This window comes from Adiantum capillus-veneris, chromosome 5 (assembly GCF_014529385.1).
Source record: "Adiantum capillus-veneris isolate H3 chromosome 5, ASM1452938v2, whole genome shotgun sequence".
Taxonomy (NCBI): Eukaryota; Viridiplantae; Streptophyta; class Polypodiopsida; order Polypodiales; family Pteridaceae; genus Adiantum; species Adiantum capillus-veneris.
The window spans coordinates 8736331-8749397 of NC_140935.1; the positions used below are offsets into that span (position 1 = coordinate 8736331).

General features: G+C 45.1%; 1 long non-coding RNA gene across 1 annotated transcript in view; it reads left to right on the plus strand.

Annotated features, from left to right (window-relative positions):
- LOC147456851 (uncharacterized) overlaps positions 1 to 12811 on the plus strand; it is a 99771-nt gene extending 86960 nt beyond the window's left edge. Inside the window, exon 2 of the long non-coding RNA XR_015188273.1 lies at positions 12385 to 12811. This is a non-coding gene — a long non-coding RNA (uncharacterized LOC147456851). The remainder of the gene's footprint in view (positions 1 to 12384) is intronic.
- The last annotated feature ends 256 nt before the right edge of the window (positions 12812 to 13067 follow it).

Below are 13067 nucleotides of genomic sequence, written 5' to 3' on the forward strand. Positions count from 1 at the left end.
ACATCTCAACGGCAGTACCAGCTGAGTGGCTCACACCTCTCGAGTAAGCCGAGCCCAGATGGATGGGAGCCTTCACGCGACTGGAGGTTCTCATCTCAGTTCGGGCTTGCTCAGAGACTGTTCCCTCCCTGTTTTTCGAGATACAAGGTGAGGGACGCTTACTCTGAGTTGCAGTAGAGGCCCCGCAGGTGGCGGAGTGCTAATTTCAGAGGATCCGAGTGGTGGGCATCTGTGGGAGGACTTGTGTCATCGATCCTGACCCAACAGCTCTTGAGACTGGATACTGGAGACTGTGGGCTTGGGAGAGCTGTCCATTGGCACGAGTACAGTGGGATCCTGGAGAGGAGGGACCCTTTCTCCTCTGCAGACCACCCAGGTGTCCCTTTCTTTTCGTACACTGTTCGACTGGGACGTCACATACTGGCAGCACAGAAAGAGGCTCGCCTTGCTGCAACACCTCATTGGCAGGAGGAGGGTCTCACAACTGAGTTCTTGACAACTTTTTGGGAGAGGTCGTGGGACTCCAGACAGTCGAGGCGAGTCACTTTGTTCCAGTGGCTGGTCGCACACAGAGCTACAGCAGTTGGGAGCTGACTTGTAAATAGTGGTCTCTCGGCCGTATGTGCAGCTTGTGACCATCTGGTGGAGAGTCAGTGTCATTGTCTTTGGAACTGTCCTTTGGCACAGTAGGTGTGGCTTCGTGTTCTTCGGTTGATGCCAGCTCTTTCCATGGCTCGGCAGTACACTTGGGGGGCAGCTGCTTGGTCCACTCTCACGGGCCCGGCACTTCAGTTTGAGCTATCTTCCACCAGCAGGATGATAGTGATGTAGGGGGGGTGACCACTCCAGCCTGCCACAGAGCTTACTCCATAGGAGTGGTGCAGTGAGAGAGAGGAGTGCTGGGAGCTCATCGGTGGCCTGACAGTCTGGTTCATTTGGCAGGCCCGCTGCTTCCACATCTTCGAGGCTTGCCCTGTACCACCAGCAGAGACTGTTCGGGATCTTTGGCTTGAGCTGATCCATACTCTCAGAGGACAGCTCGAGAGACTTCAAGGCAGCTCCGACCGCATGGGGGAGCGCAGAGAGGCGTTCCTTCAACTCTGGCGTCCTGGGCCTTTTTTCACCATGGTCCAGGTTGTACTCAGATGGCATTACCGTCCACCTGTGTGGCATTTCCCCCCTCCCATTTCTTTATTTAGCCTCATTGTACATATGCTGTTTTTTCATTGGGAGAGTCTCCCCATCATGATTGTTGTAGCCCTCTCTTGTAGAGGTGGTTGTAGTTCTATGGGCCACTTCATTAACTAATAGAAGGATCTTTTTCTCGGGAAAAAAAACAAGTGTTGCTCTATGACATGCTGCGGATAGATGCGAGTTTTCGAAGTGACACCCTTACAATTATTCAATCACTTTACCCCGGAGCAGGTCCTAGTGGCGGGCACCTCCCAGGGCAACCATCAGAGTCCTATATGATATCCCATCACGTTGCTCCCCTAACAGATTATAGAAGCCCTCGTCTCATGGTGTCCGTCTTGGAGCAGCAATTTTCAGGAGTAATTGTGGATGGTGGAGCTGGCATCAATATGATGCCTGAGTTCACTATGATGGCTTTAGGCCTGCAGCCTACTCAACCTGCCCCTTTCACAGTAACATTGGCCGACCAGAGGATAGTATACCGTGTGGGCATAGTGGAAAAGGTGCCTCTGCAGGTACATGATTTCACTTTTAGTTTGGATTTTGTTGTGGTTCGTCTTCCACAGGTGGAGGGCGGAGTTCCCTTGCTCGTCGGTAGACCATGGCTGCGACACACTAAAGCACTTCATGATTGGGGAAACGATGCCATGTGGATACATACTCCTGGCTCCCAGATGCAACCCATTCTCCTAGAAGGAGGCATGGATCTCGTCGTTCAACATAGTTCTTTGTTCTTAGCAACCAGCCTTGGATTGGAACAACCTACTCCACCTGACGAGTCAGATGAGATCTGTTGGAGTGGTTGGATGCTACCAAATCTATGCCCTGTTATGGAGTCTTTATTCACTCTTTGCCTAAAAGTACACCCTCTTCCAATGTTTCCACAATAACTAAACGTAAGGAGCCACCTGAGCCAGCTCAAAGGTTGAAGGTCATAGAAGCTACTCTTGATGTGCCCTTGGTGGAAGCCTTTGAATTTGGTGCGCCTATGAAGAATCACCGAAATCTCCTCTACAAGAGTTCGCCCCCCCCTCAAACATCAGCTCCATTGGTGTCTGCTTCTCCAACCAGAACAAAGCTCTCCTCTGTGTCTAGCGAACTCCCTTCACAGAGCCCGTCCTGCTTGATGGATTCCCTGCTGATGATAGCTATCTTGCTCATGATACGTCCTCATGCTCTCCATCAACTGCTGCGCTTTGTAGCATCTCCTCTTTCAGCCAGTGGACCATGGAATTCATCTATAGCGAAACACGAACTCTTCCGGCTATACCTTGCATTGAAGATGAATGTTTGCTGTCCCCTATCCCCTCGACCCTACCCTCCCCCTCACACTCACTCGCCCCTTGCCCACTCGCCCTCGCCCCCTGCCGACCCCTCGTGCCTCTCCCTCCACTGCTCTCGCCCCCCTACCCCCCCCTCGCCAGCCCTCGCCCCTACCCTCCTCCTCACTCACCCTCGCCCCTAGTTCTCCCTCACCAGCCCTCACCCCCTACCCAGCCTCCCTCTCGCCCCCTACCCAGGCCTCGCCCCCTGCCCAGGCCGCACCACCCCTCTCAGCTTCAGCCTGGTCTTCCCCCACAAATGATGTTCTATTGCAAGATCCTGGAATGCAGACTACTCATCTTAGGGACTTGGAATTGGTTCTTTCTGAGCTGATTATTGGGAAGGGCATGCTTGAGAAGCAACAAGATGATGCCATGCATTCGTTGTCTGAGTTAGAAAGCGCAAGCAATGCGGATCAGCGGGGTATTTACATGGCCAGATCCCCTCTGCAACAGCAGATCTTTGTCTAAGGAGAAGGCATTTAGGTGCAAGTGGAGTTCTTCCATCTCTGAATTAGCCTGGGTCAGCAGGCTCTGCGCAGTTGCCCTTTCTTCATGCAAATGATCAGTCTCTACCAACAACAAAGTAAGTTTTTCTTGGTGGTGCGTTTCAGTATCTTCAAAAAGCTTGCATTGTGACTCAAGACGCTGGAAATCAGCAAGATAATCATCTCCCTCTTTCTGCAATTCTTGAAATCTGACCTCTAATACTTGCATTCGGATCCCCAATTCATCTCTGTCTGTTTCAAGCTTTGCTTTGTGTGCCTGAACAACCCTTACAATCTCCTCTAACACCAAAACCTTCCCATTTTTTTTGAGCCATCTGCTCAATTAACTGCCGCATTGCTGCCTTCTGTAGCCTCAAGCTCCCTTTGCAACCCAAGAATTCTCGACAAGAAGTGCTTGCTGTTCAATCTCTTGAACTTTCAAAGTCTGCGTTTCAATCTGCTTCTTGAGCCCTTCATTCTCTTCCTCAACAACTATGACTCGCCTCTGCAACTCCTCCATCATATGCCTCCTTCAGAGCAACTACACTTCTTTGGTTTTCAGCTCGAGGAAGTGCCAAGAATTTGCTGCAGCTCTTCACACTCTACTTGGAACTTCCTAGAATTCTCCTGAACTGTCATCATCTCTGCATGAGAATCCGTCATTGTGTGTTCGAGCAGAGAAACCTCCTCCTCCAAATGTTGAATTCTCTTGCCAGCTGCAATCATTTCTTGCATGGTTGGGCCTAGCACCTGCTTCAAGATAGATGTACAGATGCTTTTTTTAATGAGAAATTGAGTTCATGTGGGGAGCAACAAGAGTGCTCAATCTTTATTCTCTTTACTCTCTTCACTCAATAAGGCATTATTCAGCCATGCTTTGAATCAATCTCTGTTGTACTTACCTTCTCTCTCATTCTAGCCCATGAGCCTTGATTACATGGCATCCCTTGAACCTCCTCATCTCAGTTGGAACTTGGATATAGAAGCTCTCAGCCAGCAACTGGTCGACGAGAGACTCGAGATTCAAGATTTTTCATTGGAGTAGCATGCTACTCCTGCCAAAAAACTCATGAGCGATTGAACTTTTGAGTTCGAACTTCAAACTTCAGTCTTTGTGCTTTGCTCCCTCTACAATCTACCCGACGCGCTAAAAATTCCATATAATAAAAAGCATACCTTAAATTCCTATATTAAAAAGCATAACTTAACTTTTAACTTCTAAGGTGATGGCACTGCATGCTTGAACAACCTTCAAAATCAAATTCCATACTTATTAGTGACTCTCAAAGTCCATAGAACATCCTCTAGGCACAACTTCAAAAGTCCCAATTCCAAGCATTGGCATGATTAATCTTTGTAGGGCACTTTGAGAGGTTGCCCTTCCCTAGGAAGGGCTTCCTTGGGGCAAGGCCACTCGAACAACATGTCCTTCCTTAGGAAGGGCTACTATAAATTTGCCCGGTGTGTGTACGGCTAGCAGCAAAGGAAGGACGGGAAGGGTTGCAATTTTCGGCCCTGGTTCCAAGTCACGCATGAATACTTGATCAAAAGTTCCGATTCACTCAATAACATTGTAGTTCCATCAGATTTTTGACCATATCCTGTTCATTTATAATCTGAGGCAGACAACCCAATGCTAAAATATTTGAACCAAAGATCTTCAAAACAAAAGGCCAGGTTCCAAACCGCCACAATATGACCTAATCCAATTTGACCATGAAAAGAAAAATCTTAGATCAAGTAAATATTGGTTATTGATCAAAAGTGTATTTGCCTTGACAATTATATATGCCAGTACTACATGCACACAGGCATATATAACCAATGTCCTTTTTAAACTAAATTCATATGTGCATATATATGGCATGATGCACCCTCATTCGGTATGTGCATTCTTTTATATATGTGTACCCAAGTAAATATTGTAGATTGCCACAGGTACTTGGGTATCTTGGATAGTCAAATATCTCTCTATAAAGTGCGATTTCATTACAAGTGTTAGGAAAGATAATTGGGCTACTAGGAAAAACTTGCACACAAAAAAAAGGGGTCATGGTGATATACATTGTCTCTACTGAACCTTGCTATAAATGCTACTAACATAGACGTGGGGCAAGTGTAATGAAAAGCAACACCCAAAAAGCTACAAATTTCCATGTTAGAGCCATTGAAAGGGGCCAGGGCCACAAACACATCCTCAAAACAAAGCAGAGAGCCGCTTGTGAGAAAAGGGTGTGGGGCTCTAGGCAAGCTATTGTGGGGTCCAGCACAGTACTTAGCGTAGGTACTGCACGTATATATATAAAAGCCCCCTCTAGCTAAGACAACGATATCAACACTTAAAACTTGCTGTCACAAGCATAATCCCAATATAATCAATGGAGCTTCATATAGTTGCACCATCGCTTCACCATTAGTCATGGCATCTCCACCGCTAGCTACCATAGCCAAGCTCCTGATGGTGATGTTGTCGTGCTAAGGTACTTAAAGGCTCTTTTGCTGGGTCTCTTTGTGGCATGTTTGCAATTTCCCTATCGTCTGTTTTCTAATTGATTGGCATTAAATTTACGTGCAGACTTTAAAGTATGATCCTGAGGATGTTTGATGATTGTCCTTGCATTTTGTGTTACATGCTTTCGATGCCATTTTCTATTTAGTTTCTTGCTGAGGTCATCTCATTGCTTGGTGATGATACTCATTATAATGGTATTATGTTTCTTTTCTTGATCTCTTACGACGAGAACCCTTGGGATTTTATCTGACTTTTTTACTACTTTTTTTTGTGTGGAATACATCAAGGAAATTTTTGTCTGCGTTACCAAATCATTGAATGTTTTTGTATTTCCTATTTTTGTGAGAGAGAGAGAGAGAGAGAGAGAGAGAGAGAGAGAGAGAGAGAGAGAGAGAGAGAGAGAGAGAGAGAGTTTTATCCGAGAGAAAATGAAGCACAGAGAGAGATTTCATCAAAGCGTGTTAGATTTTTTTACCTGAGAGTGTTTGGATACCGATTGTTGTGGTTCAGAGGCGTTCTTTGCAAAAATGGGATACTGATCGTAGTGCTTCAAAGGGGTACCTCGCAAAAAACCACAAGGAGGGTTAGAATTTTGTCAAGCTCAATGTTCGTGATCATACAAGATGTCAATGTTATTAATTGTTTGTTGTTCCATTTTCATGTTTCAAAAAAAAAGAAAACATGCAAGTCTCCTTACATGGGGGAGTTTTCACAATCCTCCCCAATTTTTATAATACGAAGGAACGTGCCATTCCCACGGCGGCGTGCAATTTTCAATGCATTCATTAACTGCGTTCTCAGTGTCAAAAATAAAAAATGATAATGCTTACTCACTGCGGGATTGAATGGCTCTTGTTGATGCACTTCCTTTCATCAATGATGTGGGCATCATGCGTAGAGCCACATGTCTTCAAGATGCATGCATAGGTGATTGCATCTGGAGAGAGGCCCTCGCTTCGCATCTGTTGAAAGAGAATTAGAGCTTTCTGGCCCTGCCCTCGCGGGACAAATCTTACATCCACACTCCAGATCATAGGAAGCACGATAATTTTTTGCAACTAACCCGTGACTAGTAATCTCAATATCATTAATTCTCTCACCCATGTCAACATCTTTCATAAGACCACACACCTTCAATGTGCAAGCGTAAGTGATTGCATTGGGACAATTGGAAAGAGGCCTTTGCTATCCCATGAGAACAACAAAGTACTTCTTTGAAACAGCCACGTTGGGCTTATCTGTAATAGTGATGACAATTCGGACATGAGAACTTCTCATGCTTTTATGAGTCTGCTTGATGTGTTTCACGAGTATTGCTTCTTCTCTAGAGTTGTTAGTGGATTTGTTGCCTTTTTGTGGACATTGTAAGGGCACCACCTTTGCCATACATATAAAGAAAATCCCTGCTAAGAACAACCTGTTTCTGAATAGCTTGTGACTGACTAGCACTCTCATCATAAATTCTCTCACCCATGTCAGCATATTACGAAGTCTTTCAAGATGCTAGCATAGGTGCTTGCTTCCATAGATGATTGCATTGGAGAAAGGCCTTCTGCTTGCATATGCTTAGAACAGCCTTGACGAGCTTCCTTGCCAACATCTTGTGTTGATTCAAAGTGATTACCCATCTTGTGGTTTTTTTGTGAAGGTACCAAGAAAGAACAAAGGAAGCCAATCCTGTTTTCACTGAAAGGCTGTAATTCTGACGATTTCTTAGTTTGCGATGAGAAAGACGTCAGAGGGCCGAAATTGTAGTTTAGAGCAGGAATAGCTAAATAGTTGCACGTCTTGACAAGTCGACTGATGAAGGCCTTAAAAAAAGCGAGCAAGCACTTGCCGTCGGATGGTCGATGCCACGTGGATGAAGGATTCTTGCGTAGAGCTACATGCCTTCAAGATGCATGCATAGGTGATTGCATCGAAACAGAGGCCCTCGCTTTGCATCTGCTGACATTGCAAACAGAGCACCTGATAGGGAGCATGATAGATTTGAAAATCGTCAATGCCTGTGATCGACGTGTGATTAAAAAATCTTGCAACATGTGATGCTTGTGTAGGTGATTGCATCTATGCCTGCGTAGGTGATTGCATCTAGAGAGACATTCCGAACAGGAAGCTCCTCAAGCACTTTTTGTGCTTTCTCAAGCATACCACATTTAGCATACATATCGACCAAGACAGTGCAAAGCACGACATCTTTTTTCTTGCATAGAGCCACATGCCTTCAAGATGCATGCATAGGTGATTGCATCTAAACAGAGGCCCTCGCTTCGCATCTGCTGACATTGCAAACAGAACACCTGATAGAGAGCATGATAGATTTGAAAGTTGTCAACGCTTGTGATCGACGTGTGATTAAAAAATCTTGCGACATGTGATGCTTGTGTAGGTGATTGCATCTATGCCTGCGTAGGTGATTGCATCATGAGAGAGGCCCTCACTTCGCATCTCGATTTTGATTGCAACGATTAAAAAAGCGCAATAGAGCCACATGCCTTCCAGATGCCTGCGTGTAGGTGATTGCAGTTGGAGAGAGGCCCTCACTTTGCATCTGGATTTTGACTTCCATGCCATATCAGCCCACAACTTCCTTGCTACAGCCATGAGGGGCATATCTTGCACTTAATGTGCCCCACGAGATGGCAGCCGAGTCCTACGTAGTGCCACATGCCTTCAAGATGCAGTAGATGTGATTCCATGCCCTCGCTTTCATCTGGTGAAAACAGCCCAAGAATTCTTGGCCCTTTGCTTGTTGGGGATGTCCCACGATCAATGTGTTCCAAGAGACAACATTTCGGACACGAATCTCATCAGGAATCTTGGCATTGAGGGTCCAGGAAGGTCTGGATTGTTTTCAACATTCCCTGACTAACAATATCATCGTGAATTTTGTTGCCCATATCAGTATCTTGCGTAGTGCCACCTACCTTCAAAACAAAAGCATACTCAAGCACTTTTTGGTGCTTTCTCAAGTACACATCTCGCATACATGATCATTGCTCCTATGTAGTGCCACATGCTTTCAAGATGCAAGCATAAGTGATTACATCAGGAGAAATGTCCTTGCTTTGCATCCTGAAAATAGCCAGCAAGAGCTTCCTGGCAGAGATGACATTCCGGACATCAAGGCATTGCTACATGCCTTCAAGACAAAAGCATAGGTGATTGCATCTAGAGAGATGCCCTCACTTTGCATCTATTGGAAACAGCCCAGCCCAGGGCTCCCTGGCCCTGTCACATTTGGCATAGATGTCGACCAAGGCAGTGCCAAGCATTACGTTTCATAAAAGGGAACCACAATATTGATCAATCCACCGCCAAGCATGTCATCGTACTCCCAACAGCCCCCGACTAGCAATCACATTGTGGATTCTGATACCCTTGCGATAGGCATATTGGGCATATCTTGCAACCAACATGTTGCAGGTGATGACATTCTGGAGAGAAAGCCCATCACGAACTTTTCATGCTTTCGTGACAGTACCACATTGGCATACATGTCAACCAAAGAATTGCCAAGTATGACATCCTTCACCAAGCGTGCTGGATCAGGTATCTTCTCGTTAATACGCTCACCCATGTCAACGGCTCGTGTAAGGCCACTGGCCTTCAAGGTGCAAGTATTTGCATTCAGACTGAATTTTAAGAGATGCATCCGTGAAAACGGCATAGAGCTTTCTGGCCCTGCTCCTATCGCGTGTATCCCACAATCAATGCATTCCAAGACTCGACATTTTGGATAGGAAGCGCCTCAAGCACTTTTTGTGCTTTCTTAAACGCACCACATTTGGCATACGTATCGACCAAGGCAGTGCTAAGCACGACATCTTTTTTCAACATCAGCATCGTTATAAATTTTTGTGCTCACATCAGCATCTTGGCGTAGATCCACATGCCTTGAAGATGCATGCATAGGTGATTGCCAACTGGAGAGATACACTCGCTTTGCATCCGCTGAAAACGGCCTAGAGTTTTTTGGCCCCGCTCTTGTTAATCATGTCCAGCAATCAGTGTACTCCAAGAGGCGACATTTTGGACAGGAACTTCCTCAAGGACTTTTTGTGCTTTCTCAACCGCATCACATTTGGCATACATATCGACCAAGACAGTTCCAAGCACGACATCTTTTTTCAACATCAGCATCTTTGTGAATTTTTGTGTCCATATCAGCATCTTGTGTAGAGCCACATGCCTTCAAGATGCATGTGTAGGTGATTGTAACTGGAGAGACACCCTCGTTTTGCATCTGCTGAAAACAAACTAGAGCTTTTTGGCCCTGTCCCTATGCGGCATATCTTGCAATCAATGCATTCCAAGAGTCCACACTCTGGATAAGAAGCTCCTCGAGCACTTGCGTAGAGCCACATGCCTTCAAGATGTAAGCATAGCCTTCAAGACCAAAGTATAGGGACTAATCTTGCTTTGCATCCACTAAAAATGGCCTAGAGCTTTCTGGCCTTGCTGTTGTTGTGCACATCCTGCAATCAGTGTATTCCGAGGAGGCGGCATTCTGGATAGGAAGCTCCTCAAGCACTTTTTGTTCTTTCTCAATCGCACCACATCTGGCATACATATTGACCAAGACAGTTCCAAGCACGACATCTTTTTTCAACAGATTCAGAATCTTTGTGAATTTTTGTGCCCATATCAGCATCTTGCATAGAGCCACATTCCTTCAAGATGCACGGCATTGTGGCAAGGCAGGTTTGGTCTATTACAGAAGGTTCTTGATGGGTATATCATGCAATCAATGCGCTCCAATATTTTGGACAAAGAGCTTTTTGTGCTTTCATGAGGACATCGAGCAAAGCACTGCCAAGCACTCTCCAATAGCCCTTGACTAGTACTCTTATCGTGAACTCTCTCACCCATGTCAACGTCTTGATAAGACCACACACCTTCAAGGTGCAAGCATAAGTGATTGCATTTGAACAATTGGAAAGAGGCCTTCATTTCTCATGCGGTGAGAACAACATAGTGCTTTCTTGCAACAACCATATTGGGCTTATCTGTAATAGTGAAGACAGTTCGGACATGAAGCCGATCAAGAACTCCTTATGCTTTCGTGAGTATACCTTGGCTGGGGTGCTCATGAGCTTGACAAGCTTGAAAGTTTGTGATGTGTCCAAGATGTGTGCTTGAGGAATTGAGGCTGCAAGAGGATTTAGAAGTAGATTGTTGTTCAATGCTGCATACCAGCACTTGTACTCTCACTGGTTTGCTTCGCTTGGAAGATCTCAGTACATGTATGCCAAATGTGGTAGGCCAGGAAAACCTGGGCTGTTCTCAGGAGATGCAAAGCGAGGAATCGCTCCAGATGGAATCGCCCATGCTTTCATCTTTAAGGCATGTTGCACTACGCAAGAAGCTGATAGGGGCAAAAAAATTCACGAGAATATTGTTAGTTAGGGACTGCTGACAAAAGGAGTTGTGCATCCATCGGCCTCTGCCGTCTGCATCGCCAACAGCCTAATAGCATCAGCTAAAAAATGTGTTGAACGGTCCGTGCTCATTACGTCGGCAAGCATCCGAAGTACCCTCCAGCTTGATGATCTGCAGAATATAACCAGGGTTTAAAAGGTCTCCGGTACTCCTTTGCGGTTCTGCCCGGATTGCTACTGCAAGGGCGAACTATGCGGAAAAGACTTAATCCCGACCTGCTTGTTGCATCGCGTTTCCCTGCGCGTCGTCTGAGGTTGTCTCTCGCTCTTTAAATTGCTCCATCATCTGCTTTTCTACGAACGACCTAGATTCCAGCTTGATGATCTGCAGAATATAACCAGGGTTTGAAAGGTCTCCGGTACTCCTTTGCAGTTCTGACCGGCTTGCTGCTGCAAGGGCGAACTACGCGGAAAAGACTTAATCCTGACCTGCTTGCTACATCGCGTTTCCCTGTGCGTCTGAGGATGTCTCTCGCTCTTTAAATTGCTCCATCATCTGCTTCTCTATGAACGACCCAGATTTTGATTATCGGATGGTTGAGCTTGATGCCACGTGGACGAACGGGGAGCCAGAATTGAGATTTTGCCTTCTACACTAACGAAGTAATAACTGGACCGTTGCTTGCGAAGTCATGGAACATAGCAGAAGGAACCATAATATTAGCCAATGCATAATGTTTTCGTTGTGGAAACCTGAAGGCAACTTGAGAAAGCTGGAGTAGGGAAAGGTCATCAACTGACCTTTCCCCGTAATGTGGGTGAGCGCATGCGCGACTGGCTTAGCCAGTCGCGTGCATGCGTGAACCCACCATTACGGGAAAGGTCAGTCGATGACCTTTCCCTTCCGTCAAAGGTCGGGGGGAGGTGGGCCAGGTCACCATTACGGCAGCTGTCGGTCATGCACACAGAGGCAGACGAGCAGTGCAGCAGGCAAGAAATTCCGCTGACTGATGTGGCAGCCGCTCATTGAGCTAGGGCAAGTATCAAAATTTATCAAGACAGATCGTTATTGTAGTGACTATTGTATGGCCAAACTGCAGAAAATGTGCAATCTTTGAAGGATTTGTAATTTCACACCTGGTTCACTACTGCTCGCAAAAAACTTTTTTCAAAAAACTTGACAAAACCTGTGTAGGAGAATCTTAAAGATACGTCGACTATATCTGAAGGTGTTTTCTGACCTTCATATTTAAATTTTAGAGGGACAAATTTTGTAGACCTCCATATTTTTGAATTTAGAGGGACAAATTTTGTAGACCTGGGATTACACTTTTTTCCAGCACAGCCTTGGTCCTTAGAAAAATACCATATAATTTTTGAAGCTTATCATGTACAGAAAAGAGAACCTTGAAGCTTAAATTTTGTTTGATTCAATGTCGCTGACGGACACGCATTGTCAATCCTGACAGGGTTCTTTGTCTTTGCAGGTAGCTTTGAGTGTATGTTGTCACTAGCACGACAGACACCTATCACATCCTTGGCTTATGAATATCTAGCCAAGCGGCATTTCATCGGGTTGTCCTAGTTCTGAGAGTATGTTCTTGTGGCTCGGAAATTTTCAAATCCCCTTTTATGATTTATTCCTTGGAATTTCTCAATTCTGTTCACTCAAAGAACTACAACAATTGTTCAATGGTTGTGTGATTTGTGTTACTTCTCTTGCTAAGAAGATTTGCTTTATTAAGTAATTGCGTAGTGGTTTTTCTGATTAGTAATCCATAATGATTATCTGTACTCTAATTTTGTCAATCAACGAACTGTTGCGACGCAACATCCTATTCTTGTAGTTAAATGTTGCATTGAGTGCAACATTCTGTTTCGGTGCTCAAAGCTTTAACAAATTCTTTTCATCTAGCACCGTTTTTATTTCTTTTGCTTTTTGCGATAAAGAAAAAAATCACTTATCTTTTTTCATTTCAAATATTGTTTTGTTGTCGACGGAATGGTACGTCCTTCAATGCAGGAGATGATTGGCATGAACAATAGATTGGCAAACAAGGTAGGGCTCTTTTCTCTATTATTTGCCTAGAACTCCAACACCATTGGAACAATGTTTTGAAATTAAAAGGAATTCTTAATGGCATCAAAAAAATAAAAAGGTATGCTTAAT